Raw genomic sequence first — 21,661 nt, 5'->3', positions numbered from 1 at the left:
GTCTACCAATGTAGGACTCATCAGTTATGGTAACTTTGTTCAATTTTCTACATCTCACATTTCCATGATTTTAAAAAGGGCAATAGTAAATAATTACAGCTTACTGTAAACAAATGCATACCAGTCATTCACAGGACTCCAATATCTGTTTAACTTGATCATGGCAGTAGGGTCATTTTCATCCATAGACAGATCATGGTTCTAGTAATGATAGCCACATTGTTGACTGCATCCATTTCAGATGTCAAATTGTGTTAAAAATAATGGTCATGGAAGCTTACTTCAAGTTTGTTTTACACAATATACATATTAGTCAGAGTAAAGTATTCTAACTTACTTCACACAAACTTACTTGTCAATACCTGGGCAGTACATGCAAATGATTAGTTGTGATCAGTGTACTTCCCCTGTAAACAAGTGTAAAAATAAAAATAAAACAAATACAAACTAGTCCTGGAAAGCCATATTACAGACTGTGTGAAATGAGCAGATGAGAACAGGATAATACTTAAATTTAGAGGCAGTCCTTCACTCCCACCAGCATTTATACTCAAGTACTCCACAGATACCTGATTGCAGTTAAAATAATGTTAGGAGTAATATATTTTAAGTTGATATCACGCAACCTACAGTATTAGAGACTGTAATGTATTCCAGCTTACTTCAGACAAACTCACCTTAGGCCTGCAAACCAGATTAAGGATCATTTAGAATGAGCAGATGACAAGATGGTAAGTTATTTTCATCCACACATACCCCTTTCCCTTCTAGTAGTTATAGCCACTTTGCTAATGGAGTAGACCTTAGACACCTGATTCTGATAAAACTAATAGCCACAGTAATATATCTCATGCTTGTAACACACATTAGCCAAACGTAAAATATTCCAACCTAACTTCTCATAAATGGACACTAGTTAGGCTAATGACCATTTAAAGTGAGTAGATGACAAGAGAGTAAGGAAGTTTCATCCAGAGACAGCCCCCACTAAAGAGATGACTGTGTACACCTGTGACTTCTGATTATACTGAAAATGGACAGTAAATTTATTTCAACTTTGTTCCACACTGGCAGCAACTATACTAAAGTATTCCAGCTTGCTTCACAAAAATCACATTAGCCATGCAAAAAGAGAGAGTAGCCACATACATTATCACATATGCAGTTGACTTCTGAAGTATCTCTGCTTTCTGAATTGAAGTTCAAAACCTTTAATAAAAGAAAGACTGTATTATCAAGTGCTGATGAAGTGCTGATGCCACTACCAGCAACAACTGTGCCTGCTATTCTGTGAAATTAATTTTTAGGACATGGGCTGTGGTTAGAGATGGTGACAGGAAGAGGCAAGCTGAAACTTAATGAGTGGTCCCATCACTGCTCCCATGTCTGACTGCATGGCAGCTGTGCCTGTATCTGCTTTCCAAATAACTCATCAACTTCTGCTTGAGTTTCTGCACATTTCAGATGTGATGGAAATACACTCACACAAACAGTCACACACTGCTTCAATGTAGATTCAGTAATGAGCATTGAGAAAACAGAGATTTCCTTAAAGGTGCACCCATTTACACATGGATGATTTTGTGCATATGTGTTTGTGCACTATTCTGTGTGATTTTGTGAAATTGCTGTTACTTATTCTACATGTACACATCATTTTCTGCTACATTTTATGAATGTATTCTAGTGTCATGCCTAACAGTAGACAAATATTTAGACAGCATGCAGTGAAGATGTAATGCAAAGGAAGAAGCTACAGCTAATGTATTCGTTTGCAGTGGAGATATATGTGTATTGCTGCTATTCCTTATATCATTGGCTTCCCATTAAATAGAAGTCAACCTCCGTTTCTGTACTAAAGGCCATCTGTTCTTAACTGAACAATACAGTAAATAAGAAATCTTGCCACTGTGAGAAATTCAAATCTTTTTTTAGAGGCTGATATACAAACTTTACCTTATATAAATTCTGTACTGTGCCCTGGTACAGTGTTATGGAATGAAACCTGCTTACCTTGTCTATCTGGGATTATTAGCTTTCATAGCAGTAGTTGCCTCCAGTTGTGGAAGGGAGTTTATTGGGACAGCTTTATCACAAATTACATTTCTGCCTGGTGTCCTACTGTATGCCACTTTTGGGGTTGCTTGTCCCTTCCACTGAATAGAGCTGCTGTGGCCTTTTGGGTGGCAATGGGATAGATAATATGAGTTAATAACAGACCGAAGGTAGTCCAGCTGTAATAAAATTTAAAAAAAAGAAAGAAAAGAAGTAAACATAACAGCTGTAGAATATATATTCAGCTCAGTTTTACACAGACAATGCACACACTTGTTTGCCAGCCATGGTAATTTTAATAATTCACATCCACATTCACATCTACAGTCCCCCTTCACCACCTTACCTAATGTGTACTGACCCTAATGCTAGCCCTTCTCTAATCCCTATCCTTAGGAATAAAACACTTTCCATACCACTACCCCTACACAAGACAATCAGGCACACATCACATGCAGCATCAAACAAACACAACACTAAATTTATCTCCTTCCCTATCCAATATTACAACCCTAACCAGCAAAAACACACACACACACACTCCCACCCAAAATGCCCAAAATGATACATCAGAAAGGTTTGACGTTAAAAACCCAAACAATCTCTTACCTCACCCACAAATACTACCACCCAAAGCATCTCCATGACAGAATTCAATCATTTGCACATTTAGTGAAATGCACAGTCGACCAAACATGAATACATTTACAAGATTCAATGAAATTCAGATTCAGCGAACTGATATCCACCCAACTATATGTAGTGTTTATAGAAGATATATATTTGCAAAGAGCACACCTAATCATGGTACCAGTAATCATGTACATCACAGTCCAACCACCGGATAGCCACATACATCAAAAAGTCTGGTGATTGTATCACTAGGCAATAGCTATGCACACTGAATCCTTTCATTATCAAGTGACCATAAAAATGCCTGAAACAATATAAATAGAAAAACATGAGTAAGCATTCTTGCTGGGAAGCTAGCCCTCCTGCATCCCCATGTGAATGCTGTGTCCCCACAGTGCTGCACCTTAACAAGGTAATTATTTTATCTCTTTGGATGCACTTAAATGGGAAAAATGGTTCTACTACTGGTGCGTACATGAACCTGCACTCTCTCCATCTCATGTTTCAGCTTAGCCCCCTAACACCTGACCCTATAAAACTATATACCCTACTAGTACCTAAACTCTAACCCTAAAATTCCTACCCATTTCCCAATCTGAGACGTCACTCTCTTATGCTAAACTTCCACTCTCCCTCACCCCACCTGGAAAGTACCTGATCACTCCCTAAACCTAAAACTACAACCCCCCCTTTCTAAACCTAAATTCCTTGATAACCCCCTAAACCTAAAGCTTCCCTTCTGCTAACTAAACCTAAGACTTTCGTCCCACTCCTTAGCTATAAAATCCCCCTCCTACTCCCTAACTAAAATCCGCCTCCTACCTCCTAACCCTAAACCCCCCTCCTACTCTCTAACCCTAAAATCTCCCTCCTACTCCCTAACCCTAAAATTTCCCTCCTACTCTCTAACCCTAAATTCTTGCTCCCGCTCTATTTCCAGAGCTGCTTATCCAAACTCATAACTGAGTTAGAGTGTGAGCTTTAGCCTGTGTGAGCTATAAGCTGCTTGAGTCGCTGGCTTCGAGACAGTGGTTTTCAAGTGCTTGGGAACTCATGCATGTGTCGTATTCCCAGAAAAAATAATATACTTTGTTTCTCTGAGACACATATATTCCACCTTCCCCATGCCAGCATAGTTTCACAGCAGTAAATAAATGTGTATGTACGTGTGTGTATGTGTGTGTGTGTGTGTGTGTGTGTGTGTGTCACACATATATATATATATATATATATATATATATATATATATATATATATATATATATAAATATATATATATATATATATATTTATCAGAATATATACAGTAATGTGATATAGCCTCTCAAATGAGGGTGAAATGTTAATATTGAATTGCTTCCTTTTTTATTAATATGTTGCTTCTATTTCCAAGTTTATATTTTTAAACTTTTTTGATGTGCTGCATATGAAATTCATTTTGCTTCAAAGTTTGTAGTCTGCCCATTTTTTAAGTGCACCATACATTTCACATTAGCATACCATTACTGAATTCATTGTACACTATGTAAGTACTATATCTATTAATAATATTCTGTATATGTACATTTTGTATTGTTATACATTGTATTTATATTTCATAAGGGACAAAGTGAAAAATATAACATTATGATCATTATGAAGTGGTTTCTAATCTAACAAATATGGAATTTTTGAATGTTAATTAAACTTTTATGTACCAACTTGAAACTTAATTTGTTAGAATTCCAATTTGCCCAAATGTTTTTACAATTAATGAATGTTTAATGATAAATTTTATTTGTAGATTTATGGCAAGGCTTTGAGCTCTCTGGCTTTGGGCTTGGCAACCACATTGCCCCTCTCTGTTCTAGGCTATTAATACTGATTTTTGTACTCAAAACAGACATATGGATATGAAGTTCAAGTAAGCGTGCCAATAACTGATATTTTTTAGATGAGATCTGGACAGTGTGGTATGTGATGAGGAAGGAAAACAAGAAGCTTGTGTTACACTTAAGAACATGGAATTCTCAGTTTACAGCTAGAATGAGGCGAACATAAGTTTCATTGTTTCGGTGTTTGTAGGATACAGATTCAGAGCATAAATTAGTCTATTTAAGACTGCAGTTATTCAGGCAAGGATAACATACTCTGTCTTCAAATCAGCTATATCTGACTGCTTTTTAAATACCATCAGATTATCTGTACTCCTCTCAAAAGTGGAAAGGCATTCCACATCCATTTTTCCTGATAATGAAAACAAATGAATACTGAATTGGTGCTGCATTGATGTTTTAGATAGGGGAAGACACTCAAATAATCTGTTATTTCTAGTAGGTAACATCATTTCTTATGCACTTAAATTTCAAAATTATGTTGTCTCACTTTGATCAGTACTCCATACAAATAAAAAAATGTTTCAGCCTGTCCATGCAGGAAGGGTGTCTAACATTGGAAGTTTGTCTAGTAAAGGTTTTCTGAATCTTCTCTACCTTCTTTAAGTGAGTAATGTTATATTACTATTTACTAATAAAGAGACGTCTTCAGACAAGAAGCAGTTTTGAGAGTCCTACTTTCATTTTAATCACCTTTCTGTTGGGTGATACTGGAGACGATATTTCCACCACTATATTCTGTTGGAGAATGTGGTACTTCAACAGGGACACTGCTAGCTTTTTTTTTTTCTCGTAAGCCATGAGTTTTTAGACTGGTGAGGTTTTTCACAGAGGTTTTTGAGTTGGTTCCCCAACCATGGGAAGGGGATTTGGTTTGTAAGCTCTATTTGTTTGGTTATATGCTCTTACTAAACTATCAGTCTGCAGACTATTACAAGCTGAGTCAATAACTGCAGGTCTGAATCAAACCTTGTATCAGTGAGATAAAGTCCTTAACCATTATATCAACCCCTCTTCTAAGGTTGTGAAGACAGAAAGATTTGAAATACTCCACTATTGGTTTAATTTCAGATTTATTAAACTTTATTTAAAAGTCTATCATTCCTTATGGTTATACATGAGAGAACATTCCTGATTATACAGTGTTCCTAGGTTCATAAGTGTGTACTAGGCTAATGACCTTGGGGCCTTTACAAGCCTAGCCCATAGAAGTGCCCAGGCACTGTGCCACCCATTGTTAGTTCCCTGTGCCTCTATCAAGTAGAGCCACTGGAGTGATCCCCGGGGTGAACTTTCTATTTCCAATCCACTCATCAAGGTTTCTGTTGAAGAGGGCCAGTGAGGTGTTCTGCTTGACATGTATGGGAATTCTTTTCCAGAGCATGGGCAGTCTCTGGGTTATGAACCTGTCCCGCCAGCATGTTCTGTTGATTGTGGTAATGAGGTTGAGGTCTCTATAATGCATGGTGCAGAGGGATTGGGATTTCTTTAGATGACATTTCTAACAGACCTGGGTCAGATATGGCTTTGTAAGCCAAGCAGAGATCGCATCTTAGTAGAAGATATGAGACAGAGAATAGCTAGAGTTTTTTGAGTCTGCCGTGTAGGACATGTGTTTAAGGCCTAGGACCCTCTTCATGAGGCACTTTTGTGGCCTTTCAAGCAGTTACAGGTGTGTAGTGAGGTACATGCCAAATGGAACATTATACTCTATGATTGGTCTAATGAGGGAAGAGTAGAGAGAAATGATGTCCACTTTCTTCCTGGATGCAAAACCTTTGGTAATGAGATGTGCCACATAGAAGGACTTTCTGACCACAGTGGCAATGTGGTGATCGAAGGAGAGGTTGCTCTCAACCTTTGTCCCCAGATCTCTTATAACTTCTTCAGTGTTCAGTGGGTTCCCATCGATGTGGTAATTAGTGGGAACTGAGTTTTTCCCAAAGGGGATGACGACACATTTTTTTGGCATTAAGCTTAAGGCCATGGTTTCGACACCAGTCATTGGTCTCAGTAAGGCCTTTCTGTAGGATGTCTGCATCACTTGGGGAGTTAATAATGGCTCCCAGCTTTTGTTAGCCAGAGTCCTCCCGTGTTGGCCTGGACTTCTGAGAAGTAGATGCCAAACAGGAGATGATCCAGGACCGATCCCTGTGGGACTCCACTAGTGACTGGTCAGCAGTCCGACTTGGAATCCGCTACTTTCACACTGTGTGTTCTATCTGTGAGCCAATTTGCAACCCATCAAATGATATGGTGGTTGATGCCTAGTTTGGTGAGTTTATCAGTAATTCCTGAGGGAGGAATGGTATCAAAGGCCTTGACCCAATCGAGGTAGGCTGCATGAACTGCCTTGCCCTCATCCACTGCTCTGGTGACTGACTCAAAGAAGTCAACCAGGTTGAGCAGGCATGCTATACCTTTCACAAAACCAAATTGCATGGGATCTAGAGTTTGGAGATTCCCAATATCCTTGTTAATTAGGTCCATGATGATGTGCTTCATAGCCTTACATATCAGACTCATCAGGCTAATGGGGCAATAATTTCCAGGGTCTGCAGTCGCTCCTCATTTATGGAGAGGGATGACTGTAGCAGTGCACCATTCAGTAGGGACAAAGTCTGAGGTAAGGCTGTGAGTGAACAGAGCACACAGATGTGGTGCCAGTTCATTTTGTAATTCATGTAGAACACAGCCAGGGATACAGCCTTACATATCAGACTCATCAGGCTAATGGGGCAATAATTTCCAGGGTCTGCAGTCGCTCCTCATTTATGGAGAGGGATGACTGTAGCAGTGCACCATTCAGTAGGGACAAAGTCTGAGGTAAGGCTGTGAGTGAACAGAGCACACAGATGTGGTACCAGTTCATTTTGTAATTCATGTAGAACACAGCCAGGGATACTGTCGGGTCCCATGGAAGCTGTATTCTTGGCCTTAGACAATGCAGCTTTAACCTGTGCTGCAGTAATGCAGGATGCCTGGCATTCTTTCGGTATTGAGATTGGTTCTTTTAGGGGGAGAGGGGTAAAGTTGGCACTGAATCTGTCGGCTAGAATGTTGGCAATATCTGTTGGCTCCGTATAGGAGGTACCATTGGGCAGTAACTCAGAGCAAATCTGGGTATTGCCATGGAGATTATTGATATAACTAAAGAAGGCTTTGTGGTTGTTTTTAGTGTCTGCCAAAATTCTGCATTCATAGCTGGCTTTGGAGGTTTTGATGAGGGATCTCAACTTTTTGTTGAGGCTAATCAGGGAATTTTTCCAGTCTTGGGACTTCACCTTTTTCTGCAACAGTTTCTTCCTTCTGTTGTAGAGTTTATTAATGGCAAGGGGCCACCAGACTGGCTTCCTTTTTTGGAGGAGAGTGTCTTGGTTCTGTTGGGTGTGGTTAGTTCCATGCATTTATGTACATGTTCATACAGTGCACTGGTGTATGATTCGGCAGTCATGCATCTGTTTTCCATTGGCATGGGTTCCGTGAAGTTAGCTACCTCTCTTTTTAGGAGTCCAAAGTCAGCTTTGGAGAAGTTTTTCATGGTGGGTACCTTTGGAGGGGTGTGGGTGAGATGTGGATTTCCATGGTGATTAGTTTGCGGTCGGATCTAACCAGGGAGGAATTGACTATTGGTGTAAAGCAACAGTTGCCCATGTTAGTAATAACTAGGCCAAGGATGTTGCTTCCTCTAGTGGGGGTAAAAATGAGCTGGTCCAGGGAACTGGAATTAATGAATTCCAGGAAGCGTTGGGCCAGTGCATTGGTGCTTGAGTAGTTTTCACAGTTGATGGAGGGGTAGTTGAAGTCCCCTAGTATGAGAATGTTCGGTTGGACCTTGATAGATTCCAGGGTGCTTAGGAACGTGGAGTGAGAGTCTAGGGACATGGTTGGGGACCTATAGCAGACTATGACCCAGATCGCAGTCTTACCCAATGTTAGTTGTACCTGAAGTATCTCAGATGCATTATGCTGGGCTACTAGTCTGGGGGTGTGCATATCCTTTATGACTATGGAGACACCACTGCCTTTGGAGCTTTGGTCCATGTTTCAGGGCTGAAAGGTCTGGAATGAGTTATAGGCTGGTAGCACAGGGGTATTTTCTGCCACTTTAAACCAGGTATCCGTTACAGCACAAATGTCAATGTTCTCCATCTTGAGGAGTGCTGTAAGTGAGTACATCTTAAGATTTAGACTTCTAGCATTGAGCAGCATGACCCTCAGATTTCATTTATTTATAGCTGTTACAGTGGTAATTTGGTTTTTGGAACTCCACCTAAAAAAAAGACATTATAGGGGTGGCAAGAGCCTTAGCCAGTACCCAGAAACCCAGGGGTGATAAATGCAGGTCATCTCTGGCAAGCATCGAGGTCTGTCAGTCATGTCATCCCAAGCAGACAGATACTGGATCCCCTTAGTATGACACCAGAAACTTAGCCAATTGTTGAAGTCAATCATTTTTTGTTTGTACTGTGGTATCACTCTGGGTGACAGTAGGACACTGCTCAGGGCTAGTGTCATACCTGCCTGTGCCACATAATCCAAGAGCTCCACCATGTCTCTTTTCATGTAGTCCAGGGAGGTGTGTCTCAGGTTATTCACACCCACATGGACAATGACAGAGTTGTACTTGTACTTGTTGTGGAGTGATGTGAGTGTGTGTGTTATGTGTCGGATTCTGGCACCTGATAGACAGCTGACTGTTACCTTCTCCTTATTCAACCTAGTGAGTGGGACATCTGTGTGCCTCACTATCGAGTCATCTATGATTAGAGTATTGGGGAAGGTGTTTAGCCTTGAGGGCTTAGGTTGAGGGGGCACACTGTGGAGGTGAGCTATGTGTCCTGTGGTTTGTGCTGTATTGTGGTGGTCAAGTGCATTTCTGTCTTGGAGGTCTCTGCTGTTTGGGTAAATTTTTATTGAGTGCCTCCGTGAAGGTGGGTATGTGGTTTATGTTTTTATATGAGAGCTGTGATAGTGGGTGTTCTGGAGGGATGTGTGTTCCATGTGGTGTGGTGCAGGTGTTGACCTTCTCCTCTTGACCAGCTAGTCCAGTCTTGGCTGGTGAGTGCATAGCTTCCAATTTGGTGATATAAGTGCATCTCTCACAAGTCTGAGTGTTTGGAGGTAAGAAGAGAGGGTTGTCTGTGTACATGAGGCAGTTGTTACACTGCCTCAGAATGCCCAAGTGCACCAGGTTAATAGGAGAAAGCACAGGGAACTGCCCTTTAATCATGCCAGGAGGGGTGGTCATAACTACTAAGTACTGGAGCTATTTCCGTGAAGAACGACTAGTGCTGATGGCACTTAGGTGTGCTATAATAATTGCTACAAAAACCTGTTGAAGTGCAAAGCAATTAGGCTATTTGAAGTGCAAGAGAGAAAGAACTAGCAAAATCTAAGGGAAAAACTGAAGAGCAGACTTTCTGGCACCAGTAATAGTTTACCTTAGCTCAGCACCACTGAGAGCCAAGCGCAAACCTATGTAAACACAGGCTTTTAAACCAGAAAGTTGAGAGGGATAGAAAAACTGCCAGACTACAATTTCTGGGCCAGAAACCACTCCTCTTGTGGTGGATAGGCTACCTAGTGCTTACTACTCCCACTGATAAGCTAGAAGGCTTCCCACCAACACAGAAAGGCTAGGGGGGGGCTCAGAAACTTACAAACAGTCCTGGATACAGTAAATCTGTATCAGGACTAGACTAGTTACACGAAAGGCAGGAAACAAGCGCAAACGCTAGCTTTTAAACCAGAAAGTTGAAGGGGATGGAAAAACTGCCCAAACGGCCACTAAACTAACAAATTTGGGCCAGAAACCACTCCTCTTGTGGTAGATATGCTACCTTGTGCTTACCACTCCCACTGATAAGCTAGAAGGCTTCCCTCTAACACAGAAAAGCTTGGGGGATCTCAGAAGCTTACAAACAGTCCTGGATACAGCAAATCTGAATCTGGACTAGATCAGTTACAGGAAAGGTGGGAAACAAGCTAGAATTTTTTTTTATATGTACAGAAAAGCAGCTAAAACAGCAGTGAAACAATTCAAATGCAGTGCAAGTTAGGACACTTGAGTGTGTAGCAATATTAAAGCAAATACAGTTTAAATAAATGCAATTAAATTAAAAAAATGACTAAAAATGTGTGCAGAAAGCAGTAAATTAGGAAAAAATAAAAATGGAGGCACTTAGAGTATCAGAAAACAATGCCAGCAAATATATAAATAATTCAATCGAGCAAAAATTAAGACAGTGCAGGAACTCTGAACAGTAAAAAAGTGCTAAAAAATATACTTATCAGCTGTATATTTCCAGATTGTTTGAAAAGCACACTCAGTCAGAACACAAGGAGATTCTAGCAATGGTAGATTCTAGCAAAGTGTTTTTTTTTTTTTATATAAAGTGGAAAGGGAGAAAGGAGGAACAGAATATAATTCAAGTTTAAAAAACTAAGTGGGTTTGCCTTCTCAAATGTTCTCTCTGTATTGGGTAGAATGAGCTAGTGACATTAGACTGGAAGGAGTGTCCCAGATCAAATTTACTACTCACAAACAAAAAATACAATGCGATCTTCTTACAACATTATTTAAGTGTTCCCCAAAGGAAAGGAGAAAAATTCACTAGTATCCTCAAATCCCTAGCTCTGTTATTCTATGACAAGATGAGTATTCAAGTTTACAACAAAAAAGAAGCCAGCACCTAGGACGAATGAAGAGAAAGTTATTGGAACTAGACCAGTTTCAGCACATAGCTTTCATCAGTAGTAAATCACAGGCAGCAGGAAAAGACCTTGCAATAAATACCTGTTCTAATCTTAAATTTGACATCATTTCCTGTTTTGGAATGAGAACAAAATAATGTTATGAATATACAATGCTTGAATAATTATTATAATAACATGATAAAATAAACATGTAAATTGATAATTATTATACCCACAAATATATCAGGCACAAAAACAAAATAGAGGAAATATTACAATTTGTCATTAAGTCCAGGAGAAAAAAGACCACCTAGTTTTACTATCCATTTTCTTTCCTTGCTATTAAGTATATCATGCCATCCAGTTTTGAAGGATCTGTTACCTGTAATATTATCAATAATTGTAAATGAAAATTTGGCAGTAGGATGATTCAATGTGTGTCTGTATAAGGCATTGGTAGCTCGGGCATTCCTGATGTCACCCATATGTTCAGACATTCTAACCCTAAATTGTCTGGATATCTGGCCTACATAGAAGGCTTGGCAAGTACACGTGACGAGATAGACAACCCAATCCGTACTGCAATTGCCAAAACAGTGTATATTGTAAAGTTGTCCAGTATTCCTGCTAGTGAAGGTTTTAGTTTTAAATACATACTTACAAAAAGTGCAGTGTCCACAAGGGTATGATCCAACCAGTTTATCCCCCATGAGAGTTTGCTGTTGATAAATATTATCCCGAAATGTGTTTTTTTTACAGTGAGAAAAGTAAGACCCTAAGGTCTTACCTTTTCTATATGAGAATGAACACCTGTCCCCCAGGTGGTCCTCCAACTGTGAATGAGTTTTAAGGATGTTCCAATGCTTGTCCACAATGTCCAAAAGGTACACTGTGTTCCTTCCATATGTAGTCACAAGCCTCAGAGTGTCATGATTATTCTGCTTGGGACGTGGTTGATATTGTAATAATGTATCCCTGGATTGGTTTTTGGACCATTGTATGGCAGAACTAATATTATGTTTAGCATATCCCCTTGCTAAAAATCTATTAGCTAAATCATCATGGTGTTGTTTCAGGTCCTGTTGAGAAGAGCAAATCCTTTTAAGGCGCAAAAACTGAGATTTGGGAATATTATTGATTGTATGCTTAGGATGGAGACTGTTGGCATGTAACAAGGTGTTGTATTCAGGAAATTTACGATATACAGTAGTTCTTAATGTATTATCAGGCTGGCGCTGTAAAAGCACGTCAAGAAAATGAATTTAATTTTGATGGTAATCAACAGTAAACTCAGTGCCCCATATATTTCCATTTAGATGCTCTACAAACTCATCCAAATATTGACTACCTCCTTTCCAAACCAGCCAACAGTCATCCAGGTATCTTCTCCAAATGTCAATTTCAGGCATATATAAATTATGAAGTTCATCATAGATAATATGCTCCTCTACATATCCCATATAGAGGTCAGCATAAATTGGGGCAAAAGAAGCCCCCATTGCTGTGCCCCGTATCTGCCAATAGCAATCCTGTTGGAAATAGAAAACATTTTTAGTGAGGATGTATTCAGCCATGCAAATAAGTAAGGTGTTAAAACCAGGGCAATAGATATTAGCTTTATTCAACCAGAACTCGATTGCAGCTAATCCTGCCCAATGCGGAATTCTAGTGTATAATGATTTAACATCAAGGGTACACATTAGCCAATGTGGTTCTAATTGGGAATCTGAAACAATTTGCAAAAATTCAGTGGTATCCTTGAGTCTAGCACTAATAAATGGCAGAAGTGGTTTGAGTTTGTCCATGAGGAATGCTGACAAAGGTTCTGTGAGGGACCCAATCCCTGAAACTATAGGTCTACCAGGTGGTTGATGAGAAGATTTATGAATCTTTGGTAATAAATATAAATATTGTTTAGCAGGATCAATGACTGTTAAATGTGATTTAGTATTAGCACTAATAATACCTTCCTCAACTGCATCCTGTAGAAAATCATCAATTTCTTTTTTAAAATTAGGAGTAGGGTCTGTGGGCATCCTCATGTAATGATGGGGGTTAGACAACTGTCTATTTCCCTCTTCCCAATAATAATCGGAGTCCATGATGACCACCGCACCACCCTTATCAGCAGGGAGAATAACAATATTGGTATTATTTCTAAGATCCCTGAGGGCCTGTTGTTCCGGTTTTGATAAGTTATGTTTAGTAATGTTTTCTGAGCCCAAATGAAAATGTAGATCTTTGATGACCGCTTGCTGAAAAATGGCCACATGTTTATCCATGGGTGGATTAAAGTTAGACCAATGGAATCTAAATTCAGAAGATCTTTGAGATTGATCTTGTTAATCCTGTTGTCCAAAAACTATTTAAGATTAATTTTTCTGCAAAATGCTATAATATCAGAAACAAAAGTGCTCTCATCAACAAAAAAGCCAGGGATGAATCCAAGACCTTTATTAAGCAATGCTTGTTCATTAGATGTTAAAACATATTGAGAAATATTGTGTACATTAGTACATTGAGAATCTATTTCACTATTGATTGGAAAAGGTCCTCGAGACTTTTTACCCTTGTGTTTACATCCTCCCCTGTGTTTCCTACCCCTAAAGGGTGTTCAGATACACGTCCCCTTTTGGAATCTGGGGAATCCCCAATATGTATAGATTCTGTGTCCGTGGTGGAGGACTCCTCACCGGAGGTGGTGTTTAGAGAGACACCTTTTTTCAGTATGGATCTTGGTGTCTTCTTACGAATATGGGTGGCATTCTTAGTACCATCGGCAAATCTTACCCCTTTATGCGACTCAAACTGTCTACCTCTATCATAATCCTCCATATCCCTGGAGAACTTATGCAGCTTTTTAGCCTTTAAATTATTCTCAAAACCAATAAGTTCCTTTGACAGTTTACTCAGGCTATCTTTAAAACTAGTTTGTTCTTCAAACTTTTTCAAATCATTACATATTTTTTCAACTTCACCAATATTAGCCTGAACTGTTCTTTCATAAAAGGATGCCAATATGTTGACAAAAGACAGATGCCTCCTGCTGGGCTTATGCCAATCTTTAAGTAGAGTGTCATCAGGTGTATTAACCAGTGGCTGTACTTTAGACCTGAGACGCCTAGGGTTTATATATTGGGTAGAATGAACTAGTGACTGAAAGGAGTGCCCCAAATCAAATGTACTACTCACAAACAAAAAATACAATGCGATCTTCTTACAACATTATTTAAGTGTTCCTCAAAGGAAAGGAGAAAAATTCACTAGTATCCCCAAATCCCTAGCTCTGTTATTCTATGACAAGATGAGTATTCAACTCATAAGGATACTAGAATTATTTTCTGCAAAGTGCAAAACATTATACTTCTTAATGTTGAATTTTATACCTCTACTACCCCAACCACTCCAGTATCGAACAAAGAAACCTCTGATCTTAGTATTGTCAGCAAATGTATTCATCCATATATCATCAGGAACTGTCAGACTGGAAATAAAGAGTCCAAGCCACAGAGGGCCAAAAATACAGATTTCTTAAAACATTTCCTTATTATACTTGTTAAGAAAATGGGTCTGTAGTCATCGGTTAAGATACGAGATTGACACTTAGGTATGAGGACAACTAATGCAGGTTTCCAGTCACTCATATTAAAACCTGATCCCACAGATGTCTGAAATAGGTCAGATAAGCAAGAAGTCAAGGATTCGGTGACATGTAAGAAATAACCATTCAACCCATCAGGCCTTGCAGTTGAGGTTGACTTTATAAATATTAAAGCCCTGGAGGTATTATCTGTTGAAAAGTTTATTTTACTTTATTTATTTGTTTTTTTTTGGAAAGCCCATTTTCAGCAGCGGCTAGGCGAGAAAAGCTGCACAGTATCAGAATCTTAATATAAAGTTATAGCAAAAATACAGAAATATTTCAAAGGAAATGAATATTTACAAAAATTGTCGCTTAGAAAAGGGTTGCTCTCATCTTGCTTATCAGTATCACTTGTGGCCACTGAATTATGATTTGATATATTGTCAAAAAACTTGTGAGCCAAAAAACTAACCATTCTTCTAGGTTCACTAATTATGCAATCATTCAGTTTAATGCTTGCGTTTGAAACCCCATCTTTACCATAAGTTCTTAGATTTTTTTTTTTTAGTCAAACATCAAATATTTACAAATATTGATTATGGACTTATTTATTGTTACTATACTTACACACTTGGCATCAGGTTTTATAGAGAAAATTTATGCTGTTACGTTTTATTGCTATACTGAATGAGTTTTTATTAAGAATTAATGCTTGCAAGTCTATGGAAATATTCAAATAAAAACACTAAAACGTGAATATTTAACATATCTTAAAACACATTAGTTGTGGTAGCTGAAGATAAGACAGTACAGTGGCTATTTTACCCTTCAGATGGCACTGTGAAATGAATAGCTTCAGCTGTGAACTCAATTCTGCCTAACAGTGAATTCATAAGAACAAGTATTTATAAAAAGCACTTGTTAATCGAGTTTTTTTAGAGCTCTGTTAATTTATCTTTGTGGGGAAGCACTGGGCGTTGTGTGTCAAGCCAACATTTCGTGTGGTTGATTCTCTCTCGTTGTTTAAATAGCTCATGGCTGCTATGCAAAGAAAGGATCATTTTGTCCTGCATCCACCTTCTTTGGGCAGGTTTGAAGTTTACATGGCCCAGTATTGAGCACCCTATCAGTTATGGTGAAAAATTATGACGGGGCATTTTTGTCAGCCCTTGGCCTTGCCATAGATTCGTTCAGTTGGCTAGGTGTACGGTCACTTATAGTTTTGTAGACCTTATGAGCTGACCTGTTCGTGAATGATATTCATAGATACAGTACCCTAAAGAGGAAATTTGCATTGCTTACTGTGTAAATATTAGAAGAAGAAAATATATTTCCTTTATAATTGTTTCATTTTGTCCATAAGTTATAAACAACATAGCCAATCACATTTCATCATGTTAGAAATTATTCTAGCCTACCATATTGGCCATGAGTTTAACCTCACTTACCCTATAGGTGTGAATGTGTGGGTCATTGCTTCTCCAATTTTAAACTGGCAGCTGCTTGGTGAAAGTTGCTGTACAATAGCTCAATTTTAATATGCGTATGTGTTCTGTATGGAGAGTGAATGTTGCTCACTGAGGTGAGAGGGCTAGGGCTCAAAGAGTTTGCAGGGCATGGCTTGTGCATAACCTTTGGCTGAGGCTGGTCATTAAGGTGACACAGTAGGGAAGTAGAACACTGTATTGTATAGTACAGCCTTGTGCCAAAGTGCAGAAAGTTAGTCCAAAATGACTACATGGTATCTATATTAGTGGATTCTTTATCTGGTGATTTGGCCTTGCAGGTGAGAATTAGATCTTGTTAATTAGATTTTAACACTGGAGTGCAGGAAGATGCTGTACCCAAAGAGAAGATATCGACATTTAAGTTCCAGCGGAAGTATGAGGAAATGGTGTGTCAACTGGAGAAAAGAGAGGACACAGGTCAGGAGAAGTCTATATTCTGTGCCTGTCAAACAGTAACGCATTCTTATCTGAATGGGGCTCACTACAGCATCAACAAACATATTTGTATAGGCATCTCTTCTTCAGCATATGATCTCTATAAAACATGGACCTTTGGCCCTGTGGGATTATTTGCAGTAAAAACAACAAATGATGAACATATTACCAAGTACGCATACATGCATGGCAAATTTGCACTTGTATTTGTATATCAAGTTTTTTTTTTATTTACATTATAGGCGTTTCCCCATCTGGTGTTAGCAGGCTTTTAAAGGATTAATGCTGTCCTTTCTCAGTAGTATTTTGAATTAAATTCTATAGTCTGAAACTTTTTTCCTGTTTCCTGGTTAGAAGACTAGTATCTGCATTTGAAAAACGATTCTTAAATTGTAGACAGAAATAACTGATTCTAAAATTCTTTTTCCTCACAGCCAAGAATTGTTCACCTGTTCCCAGTGTCATGCTGGAGTTTAAGCCATGTAGCTTAAAAACGTACGAAGAGTGGTATAAGCAATGTGTTTCTGTAGGTGAAACCTTTCTTCTTTCATCCCACTTACTAATGTCAGGTAAAAAGCCTGAGGAGAAAATGAAAAACAAACAAAAAAATGCTTAGAATTACTGATTCCGTTAATGAATATGCTTCCAGTAACTTAGCTGCTTTTCAGTTTTGTATTTTACCTTCATGTTAGCTTAAACTTAACCCAAAGTCTATCTATTCCTTCAGTGCAAATTAAATTTCAAATGATAAAAATGTAATTTCTACAAGGTTCACCTGTGTATGCAGTGGCTATTTCTTTTTTGTAGAAATGTTTCCTGTCTCTTCCATACTCCTTTTGGAAATTGGTAAGGGAGGGCCTGAAAAACAGAACAGCTCTCTTTACAGGTGATTAGGCCCGGCCCACTGTTGTGAAAGTGACACAGCCTGTTCTGATTTTTTTCTCTTTCATTCTTTATGAGTGAGTTCAACTCTTTACCTCTCCTCTTCGCTCAGAGTCACCAAAAGAGATATGTGTGACGGTGCCTAAAGCTTGGAAATGGTTCCTAGTTGCTAGAAGAAACTCTTAATTTGCTGACAGCTGTCGATACTGTTTTCAACCAAGGTATGCTATGTGATTGTAGAACTGCATGGGGGGGGGGGGGTGACAAAAAATACAATTGATTTTATCTTATGGTGTTATAATTTTGTTAAGTTTACAATTATTGTTTTTAAAGAATTTGTCAGGGTGCACATAAAAAAGTCTTTCTAGGTCACCTGAACAGCATTTGATGTGCTAAGGTTGTACAATTTGCCATCATTAAACACATTGCTGCTTACCCGTAATAACTCAGAGAATATTTATCTTCATTTTATTTTGTTCGTGCTACTTTTATTTTTTAAAAATGTTCTTCAGGTGCCAGATGGAGAGAACTTTCAGAAAATGAGTTTAAGAGATTTAAACAAATATAAGTTTCTTTAAAAAATAGATAGATGTTTTTACTTAATAGATTACTGTGTTGGTTTGTACTACCACCCTCCTCTTTTGAAAGCTGACAACTATTTTATTTCTTCCCTTTTTTGCTCCATGTTGTACATTTTTCTTGTCTTCAGTAACTTTGTCTGACACATCAGACTACCTTTGTAATTAGTGCTTATAGATGAAGCTTGTCAGTATGTCATCGTTCACACTGTTGTTAGTTGTGGGATCCCCCTGTTATCTCTGTAGGAAAGCTAACAGCATTCCTTGTCCATGACAAAGACAGTATCTCAAGTAATTCTTGCCCTGCCTGTTTGCAGATGTGCCTGTAATCACTGGTGGACTCCTGTGCAGGGTTAGACTGCCGGTAGTAATGATGTGGCAGTGATAATGATCCATTGTTCCTTATGGAACTGATCGGCTTTACTTTAACTTTTGAGGAAGGTACCCGGCTGTTATCAGTGTGGCCCTTCCTCAGCCTTATTCCAGTCTGGAATGGGACATTCCTTGTGTCATTCACTTAATGAACCCTCAAAAAGGTGATTTTTTAGATACTCACATAGACTTTGTCTGTCTTTTCCCTAAAGACATTTACCAGTTTCTTATGCCATAGGTCATGCTTTTCATTCTGCACTGACCACAACAGTGCAGTTCCTTATACAACTGAAGACTGTCATTCACACTAGCTCCCACCAAGTGTCAACCCTTTTTAGTAGCATAATTCTGCACCATACTGCACCTTAGACTAGAGAACTGCTAGAAATGATGCTGAGAATGTCAGTTAAAATATCTAAATATGTCAACCCATGGGGTCAGATCTTTGATCAGGCCTGAAAGCTGTTTTGCTGATGTAATGAGCTGGCAAAAAGTTAAGTTTGCATTTCTGATAGTAAGAAAAGTTACAAATATGGATCTACTTGGAACATATTCTGCTGAGCTCCAAGTAGGGTTCAGGTTGACGGAGACAAACATTTGTGATTCAGGTAGCTCAGCTAACATGGTCTGCAGCTGAATTATCACCTGCAGCATCAGGGTGGTCTACTGCTCCTGACCCTAATTAAACACAGCACGTTGTATTAAGCTGCAGAACTGTGCCAAACCAGAACTGTCATATCTATTTTCCTGTGAAGCAACAAAAAGGTTTAGAGCAGACCAGCAACGAATGGCTCAGAACCCTTTGTGCTAATAGTACCTCCTAAGTGGAGCAAAGAAGTAGATAGGGTAGGGTGAGGGGACAGCCACCCTGGGTAGAAAGTATTAATGGGCATGGCCAGCAAGATACCAATCAGTCTTTGGTGCAATATTGACATTATTGCATTGCAGTCAGGACTTTCAGCATGGCATAAACGGTCAGCATGGCATAAATGGTCAGCATGGTATAAACTGTATCAAGCAATTTGTTACAGTTCAGAAGAAAAGGAGAAAGAGTTTTCTTTTGTCTTCAAGTATGAAGGGCAATTTTTTTTAAGGGGGTGCCAGATTGTGGAACAGGACAGGGCATAAGAACTTCTAGCTACTGCTCTGATGTGGAGAGTCCTGGATAGGAGAAGTTGCACAATAGAAGGCAGTTTGAGGTGGTGGGGACATAAATATTGACATTAGTGTGTTTCTCCAGAAAAGCATGCTGATTATGTAACAGCACTTGCACAAACCACAGTGGCAGTGTCACCAAAGCTTGTACTATTTCCAGAGTTGGAACTACATAGTCTGCTGACACCATAATTCCAGTCCCCACCTCATTACGTTGTCCTTTATATACTTTCTGTATAATTGGAACCTGTTTAGTATGCTTCTTGGCACCAGTGAGTGCCTTTTGTTTCACCAGCTTCCCAGCTTGGTTTCTCATGTAAATTACATACTGATCTAATCCAGTGTTAAAAGGTCTGTCATATTACATTGGCTGTGATTCGTCTGTGCTAGACTTTGAAGGGTTGTGCCTCCTGTTTTATTGATGCAGCAGTCATTTAGGCTGTTAATGTAGCCGTGGCTTCTAAATATAGGTGTATTTTATTCTTTTTTAAGTACTGCATTAAATCCATTGCTCATAGTGATTTGTTTATTTATGGTGTAGTGTTACTGGTAAAAAACACCACTTCAGGAAGAAGCTAATGTTAAGTAGTACAGAGGGAAAGTGGTGCTGATATGACATGACAAAAATTAGGTCGAATATGGTGCTGAGGGAAACCAGTAATGACATTTTAAAAGAAAACAAATGACCATAATATATCCGCAGGGCAGACATAGCACTGACCAGAATGGTAGGAGCTCCTTTTTTCTGTTAGTGATACCACGTAATAGTTGCGTAGAAGTTCTCCTTCCCACCTTAAATTCATTTACAACTTTAGCTGTGGTTGGTTGGATGGTGACAAGCAGAACTATTACAAGCCCGTTAATGTCACCCCCTTTCCATCTTTGATGATGTAGCTAACCTAATTTATATGTTTCAGGATAGCCATCCAGTTCATCTGTATGCTTTTGTCCTTTGAGCTTCTCCACCTTGGACAAGACCTGCATTAATCGTCAGGTTGGAATTCAGTCTATCTCTACACATACATTGAATCTAAAGAATTCTCTGTATAACAAATAAATCCACAAAGCAGAAGTAATAAATTAACCATGCACAGGAATCAAGCAAGCGGACGATAATACAGAAATGAACACGCGGACCTGTAAAACGAGTCCAAATTTAATAACAGTAAGCGCTTTCACCTTTCGGCTTCATCAGACATCTAAAAAACAGCATACCAACATTTAAATACATAATCCTTAAATTCAATTGGTGGGACAAGTGATGTCACAAGAAAGATGAAAGAAGTTTTGAAGCCGAAAGGTGAAAGCGCTTACTGTTATTAAATTTGGACTCGTTTTACAGGTCCGCGTGTTCATTTCTGTATTATCGACCGCTTGCTTGATTCCTGTGGATGGTTAATTTATTACTTCTGCTTTGTGGATTTATTTGTTATACAGACACTACCACAAGAATCTTTGTCCTCTGGTGTTGCTCTTGTGTGCTAAAGAATTCTCTGTCCCATTATGTCACTCATTCTTCATGTTACTCAGGGCCCCTCTAATATCTGCTGCAAAGTCACTTTCTATGGCCAGGTGCATAAACCTACAATTGCACGGTATCTCATTTAACCTTTCCTCTCCTTTGGAATTTCTGGTGTGTTGTGTACTTAACCTGTCTTGAAAAATTCCTTCATTTGCTTGTCATTGTTGGGTCATTCAACTCATTTTAAATAACTATAAAGTTAAAGTGTTTTCTTTCTTGGTTTGCATTTATTACAAAAATTCTTTTGTTATAGTTCTTATAGTTGTTTAGCTAGATCCAACAAATTTCTGTACATTAGATAGTCTAATTAAGGAAGCAAAATATTTTTTTCATCTTCAGAGTTATTGTGGAATTTGAGAGCAGCA

The 21,661-nt window shown here is 38.8% G+C and overlaps 1 protein-coding gene across 2 annotated transcripts in view; it reads left to right on the top strand.

The window, feature by feature from the left end:
* Positions 1-21,661, top strand: part of SLC45A3 (solute carrier family 45 member 3) — an 895,193-nt gene that overhangs the window by 627,259 nt on the left and 246,273 nt on the right. The window contains exon 1 of one of the 2 annotated variants that reach the window (XM_044076826.1): positions 17,717-17,890. The exons of the other annotated variant lie outside the window; for it this stretch is intronic. The gene's annotated coding sequence lies outside the window, so the exon portion shown is untranslated. Of the gene's footprint in view, positions 1-17,716; positions 17,891-21,661 lie in introns of those variants that run through there. 2 annotated transcript variants of the gene reach the window in all.

The sequence above is a fragment of the Protopterus annectens genome, chromosome 7.part0, assembly GCF_019279795.1.
Source record: "Protopterus annectens isolate FY-2018-M chromosome 7.part0, PAN1.0, whole genome shotgun sequence".
NCBI classification, from domain to species: Eukaryota; Metazoa; Chordata; order Ceratodontiformes; family Protopteridae; genus Protopterus; species Protopterus annectens.
The sequence above is the reverse complement of the archived record's forward strand: the minus strand, read 5'-3'. Positions and strand labels throughout refer to the sequence as shown.